The sequence below is a fragment of the Scardinius erythrophthalmus genome, assembly GCF_964197995.2.
Source record: "Scardinius erythrophthalmus genome assembly, chromosome: 2".
Lineage (NCBI taxonomy): Eukaryota > Metazoa > Chordata > Actinopteri > Cypriniformes > Leuciscidae > Scardinius > Scardinius erythrophthalmus.
The window spans coordinates 62,187,737-62,211,687 of NC_138222.1; the positions used below are offsets into that span (position 1 = coordinate 62,187,737).

Consider the following 23,951-nt stretch of genomic DNA (forward strand, 5'->3'; position numbering starts at 1 on the left):
TGTTGAGGAGGAGACACGACAGACATTCACAACAGAGACGAGATAAAGACATTAAAGTGCTCATATCATGCTTTCATTCCCCTGAAGTCCATTTCTAATGTTAGTAAAGGTTGTTGGACTCTCATTATCTCACTGAAATAATATCATCATCTTCTGCTGCTGCAGTTTCAGAATAAACCTGTCTTTATTTCCTCCGTCTAAATACTTGATTGTGATTGGCTGGAATGAAGAGATAAAACATTGTTAATGTTTTTTTTTTAATTTGTCTTTTTGTAAAAATATCATACTCCTTCTGTTAACTGTTTCTTTGTTTGTTAATATAACATGAAGAAATTTGCAAGTTAACACATCCTCATCACTCATTTGTTTATGTCTACATTTAGACTTTCAGGATGGACAATATTTCCATCTCTGACGTGAAACAGGAGAAACAGTGAGATTCATCTGTTAGTTTTACTGCAACAACAGGAAAGTTACACTATAATTGAGTTTGAATTCAGAGCTGAATCCTTCAAAGTCCAGTAAGGTCAAAGTGAATATTGTTATACGAGACGCTCTAAGATATGGAGGATTTACTGTTTACATCACCAGCTGTTCCTGCCCACCGCTCCTGTCGCCTAGCAACTGTGACAGATGCGTTCTGACAGACTTTTAAATTCAAAAATGGAGCCAGAAATGTTTCTATTTTATTTTTTTTAAAGCCACCCGGCATATCTCAGGCTGAGACAAGACCATAGACAGTTAAAAGAAGTATTGTATATTTCTCATATTATTTAACTGATATTTTATTTCATATTTGAAATAAGCAGGGTAGTGTTGTGTAACCCTCTCCAGTCGGGTACACTCGTATAATACTATTAAAGGAGCCCTGGTATCCCAGCAGTAGAAAAGGGTAATGTCTGGTCCTTCCCCTGAAGAATGGGTAGTTAGCTACAAGAATACTACAAGAATATTTTGTTATATAGTGCGGTGCCTCCAATTAATAAACATATATTCTCATGTGTTTGAGAATAAAAAATAAATAAATAAAAAAAAAACAGGTTGACCATAAGAAAGTAATAATAAACCCTGAGATGTGTTATATCCCCTGAGTGTTATAAACCCTGAGGGTGTTATATAACCCCCCCCCCCCTCCAATAAATAAATAAATAAATAAAATTTTCCTTATACTGTATATAATCACTCTTAAACTAATTCGTTTCCCTAAACCTAGTCTTTGATAATCAGTTCACTCATTACAAATCTCGTTCACATGTGTCAATACAGATATCAAACCCTCAATACCTCAATAATAAAAGTGAGAACCCCCAAACTTAGTCTCTAAACCAGTACATTTGAAATTGCCATGAACCGTTGGTGCACTTTTCCTCCAAAAGATTTGATATTCAACAGAGCTCAGTCCAACTGTACTCACTCATCTGCATACATGTGTAATGCGCGATGGGAGTCCAAGGTCCCGAATAACTGGCTTCAAACCGAAACAAAAATCAGAATGTAACAATCTCAAATCGACGATGCCGATGAATCAGTCCTCCATTAGGCCGTGGGTGAATTTCCGCCAGAAGCTGTGAACGAGTGATGAATTGTAATGAAACTGGTCAGCAACTCAGTTCGGACAACGCAGAGAGAGATTAATCTCTGTCCCTATGGAGTTAATATTGTGCCATAATTAAACAAAAATTCAGCATTTTGCAAACAAACTCTATCTGCTTTGCAAAGGAAAACTAGACTCGCAAACAAACAGAAAGTAATGTGCAAGTACAAAGGTCAATTTGAGCGAAAATTCAGTGGAGTAACAAATGCAGTGGCGCAAAAAGTGGGTATGCGCTATATGCGGCGCATAGGGGCACAGCACCATGGGGGCGCCAAAGTGATGGCAAAAAAAAAAAAAAAAAAAAAAAAAATTAAGTTAAAAATATTTTTTGGGGTATTTTCTTATGTAGCTGCTGTTGTGCTTTCTAAATAATTTCTGCATTTCCTCAATGTTATATAACATTTTAGAGGACTAAAAGGCTAGAGTAGGCGCCGGCGCCCTCATAAGATTCCCTCATAGAATGTTGACATAGTGTGTGGAGGTAATATCATGAGAGGGCGGGGGTGCCGTCAGCGCTGAGCGAGCAGGTGCGAGTAGTGAGTTGTCGTCGAAAAAGATGGATAAAGCAAAAAAGCTGTCGTGGGCTAAACATAGAAAAAGAAAGAGGGAAAAGGAGAGCATGTCAGAGGATGCGACAGCAGCTAAATAAGTGGATGGTGAAAGGCAACCGGTACAATTTAAAGTGTGACGTCTGTGTGTGCTTGGAGGCTTGCAAATATTCTTGTTAACATCCTAGCTAGTGTTAGCTAACACTGGAAATGTAACAGCTAAATGGGGGTTTAAATTACGGCTAGCTTAGAATATGCAAAACCGAGGTTGCTGAGCTGCAAACAGGAAAATATAAGGTAGCATGCACAATAAATGATCTGGAAAACAACTAATGCAATATCTCTGGTTTACCATGGAATAATGCATAGATTTTCTCCCAAACATGGAGGCTTGCAAATATTAATGTTAACAGACTGGCTAGTGTTTGCTAACTTAATGCAAACTAAGGTTGCTAATATTTAGATTTAAATTTTGGTTAAACCCTGTGGTACCCATCCCATGCATGACATATCTCAATTTTATTAAGGTAAAATAACAACTGGTAAATATAAGGTAGAATGCACAATAAATGACTAGAAGCTGGAAAACATAAAATATGCAATAAGTCTGGTATACCATGGAATCATTATAGATTTTGTTTTACCATTAGCTGTTCATGTTAGCTGTGCTGTCAGACATACACACACACACACACACACACACACACACACACACACACACACATATATATATATATATATATGTGTGTGTGTGTGTGTGTGTGTGTGTGTGTGTGTGTGTACAAAAAGTACAAATATGACACACACACACACACACACACACACACAAACACACATATATATATATATATATATATATATATATATATATATATATATATATATATATATATGTATGTCTGTGTGTGTGTGTGTGTGTGTGTGTGTGTGTGTGTGTGTGTGTGTCATATTTGTACTTTTTAAAATCCAAAATGTGAATGTAATTTCAACAGCAGCACAACCTCTTACTGCATAATAGTTTTCATATCTGATGCCGTCACTAGGCTGATTTAAGAATAGAATTTAGACTGCTATATTTAACAGTGAGGATGGTGGATCAGGAAAGACAGGGGAAGGTAACAGGTAGGCTAGGTCTAACATTAGGTGGAAGTGTAGGGGGAGCCACTTACAGTTTTTGCCCGTTGCTTGAACACATTTTGCAAAACTTCGCTCATTGTGCCAAAACTCTACACACAAGTAAACATGACACAACACTGGGAAATATACCATTCACATCTGTGTCAAATTGAAACTCTGTTATCAAAACCTAACATTCCTTTGTCAAAATGTAACTCTGATGACAAAATGACACATACTTGCATCATATGCATACACTTTCAGATCAGGGGGAATACACTAGTCTACTTTATATAAAACACTGCAGTCTTTGATTTTCACTGTTTGTTCAGAAGGCATATTTTCAGGAGGCACATTTTCAAACAACCAAAAATTGACTTTGGCCCCGTCGTCTTGTTTTGCTCAGGTCGAATCCAGCTTCATCAATGAAAATTAATTCATGAGCTGTGCAGCTCCATATGGCCAAGATTCTCTGTAAAAAAAAAAAAAAAAAAAAAAAACATATTACTGTACTACAGTGCTACACATACAGAACCCTCACCCCATCACACAGGTACCCGTGTAGCTCTCCGAATGGATCCATGTGGTACTGATATGGTACATATTCAGCTGCTACTGGATTTCACCAATACTGTATTGTAAATGTAAAGGACAGTTACACTTACTTACCCGTACATATTCAGCTCGAAGTCCTTTGACCCTGACCCTTTGACACTGTTCCTCTCAAATGGGACCCTGTAGAGCTGCTTCATGGTGATGTTGTGTTTTCCCAAGATGCGTCTGATGGTGGTGATGCTCACATGGTTTCTGTTGTTGAACACTTGCCTGTCTGCAAGTATTTTCTGTCGTAGCTGGTGGAGACGGATGGCATTATCTGCCCTCACTAGGTCCACAACGGCAAGTTCCTGCTGTTGTGTGAACAGGCGTTGGCGTCCTCCCCCAGAAGGTCTTCTAGTCATTCTAGAGAAATACAACCACAAATTGTCCTCGGTTTGCTTCTTTTTCTTACAGTACTTTACTGTATATACTGTATCGTCCACTGTACTGAAACATCTCAATATCAAGATATGTTTCACAAAAACTACCACTTTGGCTGCAAAAGGAGCATTAGCACCCTGCAATACCCTGTTGTTTTACATGATGTGGTAATGTGATATACTGTAGTACAGTGCTGTAAATACCATCTGAGTATAGAAGGTAGAGAGGTGAAGACATGCCTGTTTTCTAGTCAGAATGCTCTTACAGATGCCACTGTGAAGCGGCTTAGGTGTGGGTGGACTCTCTGCCCAGCCCCATGGTTGATGACATGGTCCACCAAAGTTGCTCTTATATCATGAGAAATATGGGTCCGTGCATGGCCTCTTCGACCTTGACCTTGTCCTCCTCATCCTCCTCCTCCTCCTCCTCCTCCTCCTCCTCCTACTCCTCCTCCTCATCATCATCATCATCATCATCATCATCCTCATCATCCTCTTCCTCTTCCTCTACCTCTGCCTCTTGCTCTCCCTCCATCCATGCTTGCAAAGTTCTTGAAATGGCTAAACTGAGGGCTTTTTGTAGCTGGTTGATTGGTGTTCAGTTTTGCAAGTAAGTGCCTTCATGTGTATATTTGAGTGGTTGCAATTACCCAATGTGTTTTGTATTTTAGATACATGTGTTTTCCAAATGGCACCCTGAGATTTAATTTTTGAACGAAGTGTCTTATGCATGAAATAGAGTGTAGTATGCAGGACCAAGTGTGTTGCATAAAGGAGTAAGTGTGTTGCAGAATTGCAACTAGAGTGCAAAGCAGCACTTTTGTTTAAGGTATGGGTACATGTGTTTGAGGTATGGTAACAAAAGCTTCAAGTTGTGTTACTTTAGTCTAAGCATGGGTATATAGTGTTCAAGCAATGGGCAAAAACTGTAATAACAACAGATTAATTTCTTAATATTATTACAGTTTTTGCCCGTTGCTTGAACACATTTTGAAAAACTTCGCTAATTGTGCTAAAACTCTACACACAAGTAAACATGATACAACTCTGGGAAATATACCATTCACATCTGTGTCAAATTGAAACTCTACTATCAAAACCTAAACTCTGCTATCAAAACCTAACATTCCTTTGTCAAAATGTAACTCTGATGACAAAATGACACATACCTGCATCATATGCATACACTTTCAGATCAGGGGGAACACACACGTCTACTTTATATAAAACACTGCAGTCTTTGATTTTCAATGTTTATTCAGAAGGCATATTTTCAGGAGGCACATTTTCAAACTACCAAAAAAGCAAATAGGCCTACTCAATATTGCACATTGCAGCACTGTACATTGCAGTAACATGAATTCAGATAAAGCAAAAAAAAAACACTATACTATAAACACAGAAAATCATGGCAATTGTGCATACGTGGGCTCATGGATCCCGCCGTCTGTTGGGGTCTGGCCACAGGACCTCATCGACATCGCAAGCAATGTCTTCTCCTGCTAGGCACCGGGGAAAATATCCCCTTGCATGTCGAAACCATCCATGGATTGCTGTCACCTGAATGTCGCCGCAGGCCTGTTCCATTGCCTGCAGAAGAGGCCTGCGAGCATGTGGTTGGCGGTCATATACACGCCATCTCCAAGCCGAAAATAATTCCTCTATGGGGTTTAAAAATGGCGAGTAAGGGGGCAAGTATACCACTTCAAATTGATTGTGGTTTGTGAACCAGGCATGGACCAGAGCAGCCCGATGGAAACTGACATTATCCCATACCACCACAAACCTAGGCTGATCTGGGCTGTTCTGTACAACTATATTATGGAGAGCATCTATAAATGTGAGTATATGTTGGCTATTGTATGGTGATGTTGTGTTTTCCCAAGATGCGTCTGATGGTGGTGATGCTCACATGGTTTCTGTTGTTGAACACTTGCCTGTCTGCAAGTATTTTCTGTCGTAGCTGGTGGAGACGGATGGCATTGTCTGCCCTCACTAGGTCCACAACGGCAAGTTCCTGCTGTTGTGTGAACAGGCGTTGGCGTCCTCCCCCAGAAGGTCTTCTAGTCATTCTAGAGAAATACAACCACAAATTGTCATCGGTTTGCTTCTTTTTCTTACAGTACTTTACTGTATATACTGTATTATCCACTGTACTGAAACATCTCAATACACTGTAAGTAATCATCATGGTATGTTTCACAAAAACTACCACTTTGGCTGCAAAAGGAGCATTAGCACCCTGCAATACCCTGTACACGTGATGTGGTAATGTGATATACTGTAGTACAGTGTTGTAAATACCATCTGAGTAGAGTAGAAGTTAGACATACCTGTTTTCTAGTCGGAATGTTCTTCGATGCCACTGTGAAGCGGCTTAGATGTGGGTGGACTCTCTTTCCAGCTTCCCTCATAGTCAGGCCATGGTTGATGACATGGTCCACCAAAGTTGCTCTTATATCATCAGAAATCCTCCTCCTCCTCCATCCTCCATCCTCCTCCATCCTCCTCCTCCATCCTCCATCCTCCTCCTCATCCATCCTCCTCCATCCTCCTCCTCCTCCTTCTCCATCCTCCTCCTCCTCCTCCTCCTCCATCCTCCATCCTCCATCCTCCTCCTCCTCCTCCATCCTCCTCCTCCATCCTCCATCCTCCATCCTCCTCCTCCATCCTCCTCCTCCTCCTCCTCCTCCTCCTCCTCCTCCATCCTCCATCCTCCTCCTCCTCCTCCATCCTCCTCCTCCTCCATCCTCCTCCTCCTCCTCCTCCTCCATCCTCCTCCTCCTCCTCCATCCTCCTCCTCCATCCTCCATCCTCCTCCTCCTCATCCATCCTCCTCCATCCTCCTCCTCCATCCTCCTCCTCCTCCATCCTCCATCCTCCTCCTCCTCCTCCATCCTCCATCCTCCTCCTCCTCCTCCATCCTTCTCCTCCTCCTCCATCCTCCTCCATCCTTCTCCTCCTCCTCCCCCATCCTTCTCCTCATCCTCCCCCATCCTCATCCCCCATCCTCCTCCATCCTCCACCATCCTCCTCCATCCTCCTCCATCATCCTCCTCCCCATCCTCCTCCATCCTCCTCCTCCCCCATCCTCCTCCTCCCTCCTCCTCCCCCATCCTCCTCCTCCTCCATCCTCCTCCATCATCCTCCTCCCCATCCTCCTCCATCCTCCTCCTCCCCCATCCTCCTCCATCATCCTCCTCCCCATCCTCCTCCATCCTCCTCCATCCTCCTCCTCCCCCATCCTCCTCCATCATCCTCCTCCATCATCCTCCTCCCCCATCCTCCTCCCTCCTCCTCCCTCCTCCTCCTCCTCCCCCCCCCATCCTCCTCCCCCTCCCCCATCCTCCTCCCCCCCCTCCCCCATCCTCCTCCTCCCCTCCTATCCTCCTCCTCCTCCCCCATCCTCCTCCATCCCCATCCTCCTCCATCCTCCTCCTCCCCCATCCTCCTCCCCCTCCCCCTCCCCCATCCTCCTCCCCCCCCTCCCCCTCCCCCATCCTCCTCCTCCCCTCCTATCCTCCTCCTCCCCTCCTATCCTCCTCCTCCCCCCCTCCTATCCTCCTCCTCCCCCATCCTCCTCCATCCCCATCCTCCTCCATCCTCCTCCTCCCCCATCCTCCTCCATCCTCCTCCCCCATCCTCCTCCATCCTCCTCCATCCTCCTCCTCCATCCTCCTCCATCCTCCTCCTCCTCCATCCTCCTCCTCCTCCATCCTCCTCCATCCTCCTCCATCCTCCTTCATCCTCCCCCATCCTCCTCCATCCTCCCCCATCCTCCTCCATCCTCCTCCATCCTCCTCCTCCATCCTCCATCCTCCTCCATCCTCCTCCATCCTCCATCCTCCATCCTCCATCCTCCTCCTCCATCCTCCATCCTCCTCCTCCTCCTTCCTCCTCCTCCTCCCTCCTCCCCCATCCTCCTCCCTCCTCCCCCATCCTCCTCCCCCATCCTCCTCCTCCCTCCTCCCCCTCCTCCCCCTCCTCCCCCATCCTCCTCCTCCTTCCCCATCCTCCTCCTCCTTCCCCATCCTCCTCCTCCTTCCCCTCCCCCATCCTCCTCCTCCCCCCCATCCTCCTCCTCCCACTCCCCCATCCTCCTCCTCCTCCTCCTCCTCCTCCTTCCTCCTCCTTCCTCCATCCTCCTCCATCCTCCATCCTCCTCCTCCTCCTCCTTCATCCTCCTCCATCCATGCTTGCAGAGTTCTTGAAATGGCTAAACTGAGGGCTTTTTGTAGCTGGTTGATTGGTGTTCAGTTTTGCAAGTAAGTGCCTTCAGGTGTGTATTTGAGTGGTTGCAATTACCTGATGTGTTTTGTATTTTGGATACATGTGTTTTCCAAATGGCACCCTGAGATTTCATTTTTGAACTAAGTGTCTTATGTATGAAATAGAGTTTAGTATGCAGGACCAAGTGTGTTGCATAAAGGAGTAAGTGTGTTGCAGAATTGCAACTAGAGTGCAAAGCAGCGCTTTTGTTTAAGGTATGGGTACATGTGTTTGAGGTATGGTAACAAAAGCTTCAAGTTGTGATACTTTAGTCTAAGCATGGGTCTATAGTGTTCAAGCAACGAGCAAAAACTGTAATATGGAAAAAGTAATATGGAAAATCTATTTCATAATATTTGTTTGACAATATGTCTTAGTGGACAATAACACAGGTAAGGAGTAAAAGAGAGACATGAGGGGTGCTTTTCAATATCCCTCCTTGTCTCCTCGCTCCTCTGTCATCCATCCTATGACCTGGAAACCGATCGAGCTCAGCCATCTTGAAGGAAATCTCAATTCTCTAATCGCACCACAAGGAATCAAGGAATCGAGGAGTTTTATGAGTACAGAATCTATTTGTACTACTGTAGAAGTTTGGTACCATTCTGGGCATTATTAGTGGGGTAATTTACGAGATACATCATATGATCCATTAGCGCCTGCACTAAGCCATTCAGCTGAAGAAACTAATCTCTAAATAAACTCTAACTTTAATAATGTTCAACCAAGGGAGAAAAAGCTTCTGGGGGGTGTTTGGCTGAAATCTGTTTTGTGAGGTACCTTTGTGTCTGCCTGCAAAGTCATTGCCTAAGTTTTCGGACGCAGCCGACACTCACTTCAACCTTCTTAGTCTTTGAAGGATTCAGCTCTGAATTGGGACACAGTTATAGTGTAACTTCCCTGTTGTTGCAGAAAAACTAAATGAATGCGACTGAATGAAATATGACTAGAACAATAACACACTGTTTCTCCTTCTGTTTCACGTCAGAGATGTAAATATTGTCCAGCCTGAAAGTCTAAATGTGGACATAAACAACTGAGTGATGAGGATGTGTTTACATGCAAATGTGTAAAAAAAAAAAAAACAGTAGACGACAGGAGTATGAAATTAAACAAAATAAGAATTTTCACAAAGTTTAGTTCTTTTTTATGATTTAATGTCCGCATTCCAGCCAATCACAATCAAGTATTTAGACGGTGGAAATAAAGACAGGTTTATTCTGAAACAGCAGCAGCAGAAGATGATGATATTATTTCAGTGAGATTATGAGAGTCCAACAACCTTTACAAACATTAGAAATGGACTTCAGGGGAATGAAAGCATGATATGAGCACTTTAATGTCTTTATCTCGTCTCTGTTGTGAATGTCATGTCATTGTGGTCTGCTACAAGCATATTTCTGCAACACAATAAAAAAAATGCAATTGTGACTTTTTATCTCACAAAACTGTTTTTTCCAAAGAATTTTGTGATATAAAGTATCAATTGTGAGTTATAAAGTCGCAATTCTTTCTTTTTCTCACAATTGTGACTATATCTAGCAATTCTGACTTCATGACTTGCATTTGTGAATTTATATCTCACAATTTTGACTATTTACCTCGCAATTGTGAGAAAAAAAGTCTCAGTTGAGAGACAAAACGTTGCAATTATCTTTTGAATGGTTTTATTCCGTGGTTGAAACAAGTTTCCATTGGTTTCAGCCTAGAGCAAACAACAATCAAACCTCTGTGCTGTCGAGTTAATCAGAGCGGCTGAACCTGCTGTGCATTAAAGCTCCTATCTCTGCCTCACGGTTTGCTGTGTTTGTTGTCAGATTGTTGTTTGCTGTCGAGTTAATCAGAGCGGCTGAACCTGCTGTGCATTAAAGCTCCTATCTCTGCCTCACGGTTTGCTGTGTTTGTTGTCAGATTGTTGTTTGCTCTTGTCCTGTCGTTATTCTCACCAGTGTATCTCTAGTTCTCTGTTCCTGTGTCTGCGTCCAGTCATTGTGTGGATTTACCTGCCTGGTGTGGATTGCTTTAGCCCATTGCAGTCTCGGCATCTCGAAAGCGGCACGCTGATATTGATCCCCGTTTTAGTTCTCCTTTTGTCCCAAAGTCTGCTTGCCATGGTCCATAATGTTTGAACGAAACAACAACAGTGTGAGCTAAACATAACGCAATTGTCCACGTCTGTTGCCTTGGTTACTATGGCAGATCGAGTGGAAACCAGGGATAACGCGGATATTACGTCACTGACAGGCGACAAGTGAACATGGACGAGCCTTTATTTAAAACTGGAATTTCTCTGAAATTAAAAATCTTTGGGAACTTTTGGGATATTGTTGGTACACAACTGCAGGAAATATATCACACTGTGCAAGAGATTTTTAGATATTTTATTACAAAAATCTTACGTATTGTAGCTTTAATATTGTCCTTTTCTATCCCTCAACCACCCAAGCACCCAAGCACCTTCACTAATGAACTCAACCCTCATCAATCAGATCATTAGTGGGTTGTTCAGTTCACACACAAACAGATAAAAAGTGACCAAAAGCAGAGGAACACAAAACCAAGCCAAATTGAACAGGGATGTAACACGAGTTATACAGTCCAGCAATAACATTAGAGAAACTGTTTAGTTATTAATGTTCAAATGTAAATTATGAATGCTCATATGTATATAATTTTCTGATAAGGTCCATATTCATATTGAATGATACACACTGACAGGCGTCAAGATGCAAATAAGGGGAAAGAGTTGGACAAATACACAAATAAGGAGGAAGTAGAATATGAAATATGGGTTTAGAAGAAATAAACAAATGACGTGATGAGCTGAATGAGGGATGAGAGCAGATTTAATAATAGCGTAGTGTAAATCTGCAGACAGAAACATCAGACTCAGGACAGAAACACACGACCTCTAAAGTAAGAACATGTTCATTCTTCAAACACAATTAGACTTTCAGATGTTAATATTGTCTCAATGATTATGTACAGTGAATTCATTCTGCTGTTAAGATACTAACTGAAATTGTCATATTTTACTCCAAAATGAATCAGGGAATGTTTGATGTCTGAGTTTTTTAATGTGTTTCTTCCTCAGAAATGGACCAAACTCTATATTTGATTCTTCTTCTCATTGGTGAGTGTGTTTGTTGTATTATTTATGGTTTATAGTTTCATGAGGTTTGACCCTGTTATGAAAAGCATTAAATCAAACGCTCTCTTTCACAGCTCTCTGCTCCGTATCTGAATGTGTTCAGCGTCAGTATCACTTTATAAACGTGTGGAAGACCTGGACTGAAGCTCAGAGATTCTGCAGAGAGAAATACACAGATCTGGCCACCGTTGACAACATGAAGACATGAACGAGCTGAAGAAGAGTGTGAAAGATGGAGCTGTTCAGGATATCCGGATTGGGCTGAAGAGGACGAGTGTTGATAAATGGCAGTGGTCTTCAGGTGAACCTGCGCTCTATCTGAACTGGAGATCTGGACAACCTGATGGCAGAGATGAGTGTGCTTTCATGAGAAATGGAGAATGGAATGATGTGTCATGTAGTGACAGCCTGACTTTCATCTGCAGTTCATCTAACAGTAAGTGCAGCTCCATACAATCACAATAAACATTCATTTATAAAAAAAGATGCAGAATATACTGTACAAAATTAATGTAATACTAAATGCTGCTACTTTTTAATGTGCTCATAAATATAGAGGAGACTGTGGATATTTGTCACAGTTTCATCTTCTGGATAGAAAATAAACCGATACTGAACATGTTGATCTTCTGTTGTTGATAACTCTGGAATCTGCCATTAGAGAACAGATAAAAAAAATTCAGCAACAATATATACTAAAAAATTATAAATTCTAAATAAATTGTAATGAATTAATGAATGCATATAATGTCAACATATAATAGACATACAATAACTTTACACATCTTGAATAATATATATGAACAAAACTCTTGTACCGAGAACAAATTTCAAATTGATATACAGTACAGGTCAAACGTTTGGAAACATTACGTTTTTTTATATTTTTGAAAGAAGTCTCTAATGCTTATCAAGGCTGCGTTTATTTGATCAAAATACAGAAAAAACAGTAATATTGTGAAATATTATTACAACTTAAAATAATAGTTTTCTACTCCAGTCTTCAGTGTCACATGACATCCAGTCTATCACATGATCCTTTAGAAATCATTCTAATATTCTGATTTATTATGAGTGTTGGAAACAGTTCTGCTGCCTAATATATTTGATGAATAAAAGGTTAAAAAGAACTGCATTTATTCAAAATAAAAAAAATATTTTCTAATAATATAATTCTTCTTTACTATCTCTTTTTATCAATTTAATACATCCTTGCTGAATAAAAGTATTGATTTATTTAAAAAAAAAGAAAGAAAAAAAATTACTGACCCCAAATTACTGACCCGTAGTGTATATTGTTGTTACAAACGATTTCTATTTTTAAAACATTTGCTTCTTTTTTTTTATTTTAATTTGAATTTTTTGACTTTTTATTCATCAACTATCCTAAAAAAGTATCACAGGTTCTGAAAAAATATTAAGCAGCAGAACTGTTTCCAGTTTTGATAATGAATCATCATATTAGCATGATTTCTAAAGGATCATGTGATAGACTATGTAGTAATGATCCTGAAAATTCAGCTTTGCATCACAAAAATAAATGATAATTTAAAGTATAATAAATTGAAAACCAATTATTTTAAATTGTAATAATATATCACAATATTACATTTTTTTCTGTATTTTTGATCAAATAAATGCAGGCTTGATGAGCAGAAGAAACTTCTTTCAAAAACATTAAAAAAAGTAATGTTTCCAAACTTTTGACCTGTACTGTATGTACGAAAGCAAATATGATATAATAATTTTGTTTTGATTGAATGATTTGATTGATTGAATTAACTGGAATTTAATTTGGAACAATAATCATTCGAATAGCCTAAATTATAAGTCTACAATCCAACATTTTGATTTTTTTTTACTGATTTATTTCTAAGGACTAGTTAAAGCCCCATTATGTAGGATTTCCGTTTTGGTCAAACAACGACCCCTAGAGTCGCTGTGGACTACTTGTATTTAACGTTACTGTCGTAAATACCACTCATGAAGCAGTCTCTTCACTCACTGATCCTGAGCCTGATGCCCCTTTATACCGGTCCCTGTTTAGTCGGATAGAAGCTGTAACGAGGAGTAGGGTCTGCCTGCAGAGCCGGAGGCTGCATTTTCAAGACCCCACTTTTAGGACCGCATTTCTAGGACCCTAGGTTTTTAGTGACAGCGCCACCTACCGAATTAGAGGACCAGCGAAGATGGATGACAATCAGAGTGTGAGTATCAAATGCGAATAAATTTTTACAATTGCGATGCATTTAATTGGAAAGTTAACGTAGCAAACGTGATGGTGATTTGCTAAATAAATAGTCTTGAATGCATAGCCATAGTATTTAGCCTCTAATGCTTGAAAATGAATTGTTAGCACGTTCATTTAACGGAACTGTTGCTTGAAAATGAATTGTTAGCACGTTCATTTAACGGAACTGTTGCGTGATAAGCCTGTGTTGACTTATTGACAGCACAATAAAACTGTAGCATGTTCGTTCTGAAAGCTTGTTAATTACTCATTGTTCTTCCATTTTAATTCAGTTAAAATAATCTTTATGTTTTCACTGTCACGTGCTCACAGTCAGCCTGTTTAACGTTACCCACAATACATGTTATGTGTAGTATGCGTCTACATGCGTCTCTTCATTTTGACATGGTTTTATAATGTGTGCTTTAAATATTATACATATGTAAATGTGTGTGTGTGTATATACAGTATATATATATATATATATATATATATATATATATATATATATATATGGTCAGAAAATAAGTCATTATTATTTTCAATGTTACAATGTTATTTCTATTCAGATTTCTCAACTGAGATGGGCTTTATTGACATGAGTGTTTCTAGAACCTTTGTTCCCACAACATCAAAACCTTTTTTTTTTTCTCAAATCTTTGAACAGTATGCAATAATAGTATTATGAACATTAATTGATATGTGTGCACTGTTTGGTAACTAAGAAAAAAAAAAATTAAAGAGTAGAACATGTTCAACTAAATGTTCCTTATTTAATTCACTTCTCTTTCTCTCTCTCTCTCTCTCTTAGGAGTCAGTGATGATGTTGTCCATGAAGTTCTGTTTGTGGTCCACATCATGAACAAATTTGTTTTTGTGTGTGTTCAAGTTCAGTTATTATATATTATTTTGTAAAATATTTTGTGTGTGCAAGTTCAGTTATTATATATTATTTTGTAAAATATTTTATGTGTGCAAGTTCAGTTATTATATATTATTTTGTAAAATATTTTGTGTGTGCAAGTTCAGTTGTTATATATTATTTTGTAAAATATTTAGTGTGTTCAAGTTGAGGTGTGATATATTATTTTGTAAAATATACACAATCTACCCCCAGAGTCATCCTTGTCTTCCCTCTATACTTGAAAATGTGGTCGATCTAGTGACTGAAAAGACTATAACATGATTCCTTGTTTATTTTACTTGAGTTATTATATTATGCTAGACCCAATAATTTCTCAACATTCCTAGGAACCAGGTTTAATTGCAATAAATAAAGTAGTATTTGGGTGTAATAAAACTGTAAAACTCTAATGTAGTTAAAACTGGGTGGGTGGAAATACTGCCTGGCACAACTAGGGTCCTGGAAATGCGTTCCTGAGACTGCGGTTCTCCGAGTCGGTAGGTGGCGCTGTCACAAAAAACTAGGGTCCTAGAAATGCGGTCCTAGAAGTGGGGTCCTGAAAATGCAGCCTCCGGCTCTGCAGGCAGATAATATTGGTAACGAGTGGCAATAAGGTGTGGCCCCTTTAAGAGCTGCACGCCCTGTTTAACTGTCGACAGTCTGTATTGTATGTGCGCCTCGAACACACCGTAAGCGGATTGTTTCTGTTTGATGCTCATTCTTGTCCTAGTATTTTTGTCTATCAAGTAATGCTGTGGACGTGGTGTAACAGACACAGGGCCGTTTCTAGCCTTTTTGGCACCCTAGGCAAGATTCCTATTGAGCAATATTATATATAAAAATTATATATTGTAATTTGGCATTAACAGTTTTACTAACTTAAAAGGACTTTGTTGTTGAACTATGCTGAAGTAGTTAATAAATAAATTAATAAATGATCGTTCTCTCCCATAGGATTTTGTGAAACTATGTTGGGTGGACCCCTGTCCCTCAGGGGTTTCGGGGGCATGCTCCCCCGCTAGAAAATTTTGTACATTTTAAGGTTAAATTAATGCATCAATCTGGTGCACTTTGAGAGCTAAAAATTAAGAGCTTCAACCCATGAACTGTGCACATTGAACAAAAAAAAAACATTGACTTGTACCTGGACACTAAAGGGCTCAAACATCTTAGTTATGATATAGAGTCTCAATCTACATTACATTATCACTGGTGTTTATGATTTTTAAGTATTCTTATGACGTAAAATAAATCCATATAGCCAATAATATGTACTGTATAAATTATAAACAGTACGTATATTTTACATTATAGCCTACTATAGTATAGGAAAATTACAATACTTTGGTCCTAATTTTTTCACTTGCAAGTTGCAAGAAATAAACCCTTGAGCTTTTATTTTGGAGAAAAACACCTGATCGCATGAGCAAAGCTTAGTTTAGTTTAGTTTAGTTTATTGGTTTATAATAATGTGGACGACCTCTTTTAATGAAAAGAGCAGCTTTAGCCTCTACGGCTAATTTCCAGCTGTAGTCCCCAGCCAGTTGTTAATTGGCATACATCAATAAATACATTACAATTAAAACAGGGCTTAAGCAAGAGCTTAGACAAACAAACAAGGTGGCACAAAATTGAAACAGACAAGCAAGCACAAATTGCAAAGACATAAAAGCAGGTCAAGCAAGAACTAGAGAAAATTGACACAAAAAATAATCATGCACAGGCCACATTGAAGCACATACAGGACATAGCATTAAAGCAGCCAGCAGAGATCAGGTGGCAGAAGCATGATCATGTCACATCTAGTGCGCACATCACATCTAGCATATTAATGTGTGCAGGTGTAATTGTCGATTAGCCAATTTTTAAGGTGTGCAATAAAAGTCGAATACATATGTATGTTTTTAATTGTAATGGGCAATGAGTTCCAATTATGTATTGCAGTAAATGAAAATGATAATTGACCAAATGTACTTTTTCTGAGTGGGATTACTAGGTCGCCACGTGTGGTGCTTCTGGTATTATGACTGCTATTATTACGTTGGATTATGAATGAATTGAAAGGAGGCGGAGCGGTACTATGTAAAATTTTGTAAACCAGACAAATATTTTTATATTTGATTATATTTTCCCAGCTCAGCAGTTTATAGTTTTTAAGGATTATACAATGGTGTAAACTGTTAGGCTTTTGGACCAAAATTTTAAGAGTTTTTTTATAAATAGTTGCTAGTGGCTTAAGTGATGAGCTGTTAGTTTGTCCCCAGCTTGTCAGACAATATGTTAGATGTGACATAATCATTGCATCCATAAATAATTTAGCAGCATTAAAAGTAAGGGCATTTCTAATATATCTAAAATTAGCTAAACTAAACTTGACCCTATTGCAGACTTTCTTAATATGTGTTTTAAAAGAGAGATTAGAATCAATAATAACGCCCAAATATTTAAATTGTGGCACAATAGTAATGTTTTGACCCGAAATTGATATGTTTGACACACTATTATGTCTTTTTGTAAAAAACATTCCCACAGTTTTATCTACATTTAATTGAAGACATGAACGATTTAGCCAATTGGTGATCTGGTCCATGGCTTTGGTCAATTTTGTGGCAGCCAGATTTTTTGTCTTGGCATGCACATAAATTACAGTATCGTCCGCATACATTATTGTATTGATATCAGGGCAAACTGATGGCAAATCATTAATATAAAGACTAAACAAAAGCGGGCCAAGTATTGATCCTTGTGGCACCCCTGTGCATAAATTAAGAGCTAGTGAACGATGGGTGTTCACAGAAACAAATTGAGTTCTACCAGTTAAATATGACTCAAACCATTTAATTGCAGAAGGGGAAAAATTAAAAGTAGAGAATTTGGCAATAAGGACCTGATGGTTAACTGTGTCAAATGCTTTACGGAGGTCTAAAAATACAGCGCCAACAACACCTCCCTTGTCCACCATTGCTCTAACAGTCTCTAAAAAGTAACAGTTAGCCGTTTCTGCGGAGTGATGGGCCCGGAAGCCAAACTGCATCGGATGAAGTGTGAAGGGACTATTATTAAGAAAAGAGACAAGCTGCTCTGACACACATTTTTCAGCAACCTTAGAGACCACTGGTAGAATACTAATTGGGCGGTAGTTAGATATGTTCCGTGGGTCATTTGACTTAAATATGGGAGTTACAATTGCAGTCTTCCAGGTGGTTGGAAATATCCCCTCTAGTACTGACTGATTAAAAATTTGAGTGATAGGGTAGGATAGATGTTCTTTCAGGCATTTAAGCATTTTCGAGTCCATTCCATAAATATCTTTTGTTGATGAGACTTTAAGAGAATTAATAATTGCCTGAGTTTTTACTTCACAGATAGGTTGAATGCTAAAAGAAGGCATGCTTTCATCTATTGTGACAACATTTTCAGTTATTAGGGAAAAATTCTGTGCGATTTCATTCACAGAATTAATAAAATATTCATTAAAAGCTACAGCTATTTGAGCTGGGTCTTGAATTAGTTTACCATTCAGGTTCAATTCTAACTGCTTTCTATGCTTATGGCTAATTCCCATCACATTCTTAATCTGTTCCCAGATCAGTTTTGTGTTACCTTTTCCCTCATTAATAATTGTCATAAAAAAATTGGCTTTAGCCTTTCTTATCACTTTAATCACTTGATTACGTAGTGAAGTGAACCTATGCCTATCACTATTTAATTTTGTTTTTAATGATCTTTTTAAAGCGGAGTCTCTTTCTTTCATCAAATTAAATATTTCAGTATTGAGCCAGGGGAGTGCATTTGCTTTTTTCTTTCCTTTTACCTTTCTAGTAAACTCCTTAACTAGATTTTGTAGCTTGGTAGAAAACATTTTGCTAACTTCTTCTATATTGATCCCAGTAAATATATCTATCCAATTAGTCTGCTGTACTGCCTTTTGAAAATTATCCATTTCATTCTTAGGAATTCTAAGTTGCTCCACGGGTTTATTAGAATGATGAAATCGCTTTTTTGTAAGTTTTCTCGACAGTAGAGTCAGATTATGATCAGACAGTCCAGTAATAAAATTAAATGTTTTTACAATTCTTTCAGGCTTGTTACTGAATATTAAATCTATCTGTGTCTGAGACGATGTGGTTATTCTAGTAGGACCTTCCAACAATTGAGTAAAATCCAGACTATCTGTGATCTGTTTAAGGGATTTCCTATTAGTCTTATTAAGCCAGTTACAGTTAAAATCACCAAGCAGTATTACCTCAGTTTTAAAATCACATGTTTGAAGTAACTTTTTAAAAGTGATATAGAAATCATTAATAGAGGAGGGTGGACGATATACAACAATTAACACAAAAGACATTTCAGGTGAGAGCAGTATATTCACCCCAATACACTCCAAATCATGGTCAAAAGGCCAACATATCTGCTGACAGTTAATGTGATCTTTTATGTAAATCATTACCCCTCCCCCTCTTCCCTCACATCTGTCCCGTCTAAAAATATTATACCCTGGTACATGTAATGCAGCAGATGGAGAGTTTTTATGTAACCAAGATTCTGTCAGACCTAAAAAATCTAAGTTGGAGTTAATAAGAAGATGATGTACTTCTTCAGACTTTGGGCTGAGGCTACGGATGTTCATATGCCCTCCAAATAGACCCCTTGGTTTGAGTTGTTGATCCCAGATCAGTCGAGAGTGATTGACAGTTTTAAAAAAGTTCAGTTTGCGGTGTTTTTTCAAAGCAGGGTTTATAAAGTTTTTGAAACGACTGTGGGTTGTATCGTGCAGATTTTCACGCTTACCTTGAGCGCAATGACCAGTTACCTTAACATCCGCACGATATGATCGAGTCGGGTCAGAAACGCAGGGCCAGGAATTTGTAGTTGTTTGCTCCTCAACGGCGACAGCCCCGCCGCCGTCGGTCCACGCGCTGAAAGATGGCCAGTCAAGGCCCTCAGCACTCACCAAGCCCGGCGTCACAGCCCGCTTCGTCCGAGATCTTCGCTCCCCGTCATTGATAGATCCACCTGCCGGTCGAAGCCGAATGAGCCCCAGCCCCTCAGTGGCGACTAGTGCGCTCGCTGGTGCCTTATAGCTGGCGTCCCGGAAAATCGGACCTGGACACGGGTGCACATCTCCGGACAGCAACAGGTAGAGTATGATGATAATCCCACTGTCACTTTGGTGTTTGCCCCGGACTGCATTATTTCGCTTGTGTTGATCCCGGCCGACCGCAGTGTTTACAAACGTCTGCATTAAAATGTGCTTTCCATATCCGAAATGCTTTACTGATGATGTTTCTCGATATACTGATATATTATGGGAAACTTGCTGTGTGTTTACAAACTGTCCCGATTCTGTGAGGTTTAAAATAATTCCAAAAACTAAAAGTGCCAGGAGAGCTCCTGACGCACCTGTCCCGTTGACTGCCGCCATGTTTATCTCCGCTTAAGCGCTTAAGCGCGCTTTTCTTTAAATCACGCAGCACAAACAGAATGCCTATATAGGCTACTTAATTAAAGTCTTGTGCTGTTTTATAAAGGCACAAAGCCATATCACGATTTCGATTTTAGTTCGATGACAAAATGTAACGCTAGAGACCTTTATGCTAGGCTATAACTTTTACATCTCATGTCTTGGGAAAAGGGAGAAGAGCGAGTTCGGCAAAAGGCGGATTCGAACTCGGGTCGAACGCATCAAAAGCTACAAGCACCTCACGCCTTACGACCTATACCACTGTAGATATTAAGTAGTGGGCGTCTTTTTGCCAAAAAGACAGGCACTTAGTGCAAATATACGCTCCATTATCGGAAATGTAAAAAAAAAGGATTTTCTTCCACTCGCCTGGGTGAGAAAAAAAATCTCTTGGTGGGGTGGGGGCTCTCACTGGCGCCCCCCAGCTGTTTGCGCCCTAGGCGACCGAATGTTGTTCTTTTTGTGCTGCTCAGGTTACTACCCGCACCCCGAAGTTACATAGTGCCAGTAAAAGCGATACAGACCCCGTCAGGCTATGGCAGACGCGTCATTCAGTCTATTTTAAGTCGATGTACCATCACAAGGGTTTTGGAAATATATTATGAAGGTTGAAAAGTTACTTAGTGTTACTTTAACAAACATTAATCTGCAGTGTAACATCTTCATCTGTTTGATGTGTCTCTCATTCAGCTCTGTGTGTCTGAATCCAGTATTTCACAGAAATGTGTAAGGACACGTAATGGAGAAATATAAAGTTGCAATAAAATTGTCATGAAAATTCACTAAATGGTACTCAATGTTATTGTCAAGTGATTCCTCAATAGTTCTCAGTGTGCAGAAGTCTGCCACTTTCCAATAGCCTACAGTAATAATAAAACTGGACTCCACTCTTTGACCACACTTTTGCTCTCTTTCTTTTTTATTTTGAAAGTTTGATGCAGTCAATCAGTCAGGTGAAAACTTTTAAAACACAAATACAAACACCACTTTAAGAGCATACAAAGATACAAAACAGGATTTTACACACACCACTACAACTGGCTGTTTATAATAGTGCCCTATTTAAGTGTATATGGGCGATTTCATACACAGCCTGTGTCTACCCTGCTAATGAGCAGATCAGCTTCACCTGCTGCAGTCTGGCTGGGCCAGCAGTTTGTCACAACAGTTATCAGTAAAATCAGTCTATGAATGACACATGTTTCTGATAGGGATGGAGAAATGAAGCCTCATGAAGCACTGAGAATTTCCCCTGATTGTTCCGGGAAAAGATTTGAAGCATCAAGAGTGTCGAAAACAGCGCCATCTTGTGGCAGGTCAAATTTATAGCAGCCATAAACCCTGTCCACAGCGCCGTTGTTTTATCTATTGAGCGGAAATAAAAGCCTGGCAACACTAAATGTTCAGTTTTATGATAATATAAATCACATATTAAAGTGTTGCAATAAATTAAATCTAACAATTATATTCATAATATTTATAAAAATACCAACAAAGTTGCTTGATGCAAGTAAATGGTGGTCTAATTACTTTATGGTTTCTATGATGTTTATATGGCAGAATATGTGATCATGGCTATATAGGCTATAGGTCTATTTATAAAAAAAATAAAATAAAAATAGTAAATGGACTTAAACTTTCAAAAACCTGTAGTGTAGTGGTCTGGGTTCAAACATTCTGACACGCATCCACGAGACTTTTTCATTGATCACATGTTTCTCTGAAAGAAATACGCGCTCCGGCACGGAGATTCATGAGATATTGCGCTGAAAACTCGATATACGCTTCAGTGTCAAATGTAACATCACTAGTTTCTGATGACCACTGGTCTTCTTTACTTCCAAACTGTAAACCGGTGTAAGAATGATGAATAAACTGATTTATGAATATGTTTCCATTTGTTTTTCTTAAAGTGAACACAGGACTCGTCTTTGTCAATCAGACGAAGAACTGGAGAGACGCTCAGAGTTACTGCAGACAGAATCACACTGATCTGGTCAGTGTGAGGAACCAGAATGAGAATCAACAGATTCAGAAGTTCATCAATGATAATCACATATCTAATGATGTCTGGATCGGTCTGTTCAGAGACTCATGGCAGTGGTCAGATCAGAGTGACTCCTCATTCAGATACTGGTATTCTGGTGAACCTAATAATTATGGAGGAAATGAAAACTGTATAATTCTCGATCCAAATAACCTGAACACTCTGGGTAAATGGTATGACGTCTCTTGCGACGCCCAACTTCCTTTTGTGTGTCATGAAGGTGAGCAGATCCTCACAAACACACACAATCCATCCATCACCTCCAGATATCTTAAAGTTCACGCTACATGTCTGACATGACAGATTCCTCCACAGTGTTTGTTCTGCATGTTTTTTTTGATCAGTCTCTCTCTAGTTTTTGCTTGTGGTTTGTTTTGTGTCCAGATAAACTGATTCTGATCAACGAGACTCTGACGTGGCCTGAAGCTCTGAGATACTGCAGACAGAATTATACGGATCTGGTCTCGGTTCATTCAGAGGAGATGCAGGAGGAGGTGATGAATGTGGTTAAAGGTGCGTCTACTGAGGCGGTGTGGTTGGGTTTACACAACTACTGCCAAATGAACATGTGGCTCTGGTTGAGCGGAGAGATCGTGTGCTATCAGAACTGGGCTCCAGGGAACGGAACGACACCGGAAAACTGCAGCCTTACGAAGAGAAAAGGAGCAGTTCAGTCTGGAGGAGATCAGCGCTGGATCAGCCTTCCTGAGACTCACAAACTCAACTTCATCTGCAGCAGATCTTAGGAGTGAGAAGACGTTAATGCTTGTGTTCATTATTCTTTATTTTTCTTATTTACTTTCATTTGTTTGATTTGATCTTTAGTAATTTCTGAGTGAATCTACTAATTGTGTTTTAAAAATCTGATTTATTTCTCTGTTAATTATCATGACATAATGTGATCTTATCAAAGTTGTCTAACACCAATGATTACTATTATTTAGATGTCTAAAATATTAACACAATATATGTGTGTTTTAAGAATCTCTTTGCATATCTGGTGTGTTTATGTGTATTTATGTTTTTCACTGATCTTATCTGTAGAAATGGGCACTGCATTGTTTATAATTTACTGATATGAAAATAAACTGATGTTGCTTGAAAAAAAAATATACAAGCACAAACAATATATAGTCGCAGTCGTGTGTTTGTTCATATTCATTTGTCCATATAAGGAACTTCCTGGAACTTCATAATTGCATGACTCCGTTTTGTATTTTCTGGAAGAGATTACCCTCCGGCTTTTGAATGAAACATATTTCATTTAATTTCATTTTCATTCAGAATTTTAGAAGTGTATATATATATATATATATATATATATATATATACAGTCATGGTCACAATTGATGGCACCCCTGATAAATATGATAAAAAATGGCTGTAAAAAATAAATCTGCATTGTTTATCCTTTTGATCTTTCATTCAAAAAATTGACAAAAATCTAACCTTTCATTGAAGTAAAATAATTGAAAGTGGGGTAAATCACATTATAAAATAAATGTTTTTCTCCAAAACACGCTGGCCATAATTGTTGGCACCCTGTTATTAAAAACTTTTTGCAACCTCCTTTTGCCAAGATAACATTTCTGAGTCTTCTCCTATCATGCCTGATGAGTTTGGAGAACAACTGACAAGAGATCAGAGACCA

General features: G+C 39.2%; 1 protein-coding gene and 1 pseudogene across 2 annotated transcripts in view; one reads left to right on the forward strand and one right to left on the reverse strand.

Annotated features, from left to right (window-relative positions):
* Nucleotides 1-23,951, reverse strand: part of LOC308686963 (macrophage mannose receptor 1-like) — a gene marked incomplete at its 5' end in the record, with an annotated part of 57,796 nt that overhangs the window by 31,074 nt on the left and 2,771 nt on the right. The window lies entirely within an intron of this gene.
* Nucleotides 11,601-23,046, forward strand: LOC308685822 (C-type mannose receptor 2-like; annotated as a pseudogene). The gene is made up of 4 exons: nucleotides 11,601-11,637; nucleotides 11,730-12,091; nucleotides 22,167-22,520; nucleotides 22,685-23,046. The product of its transcript is annotated as a C-type mannose receptor 2-like (transcript).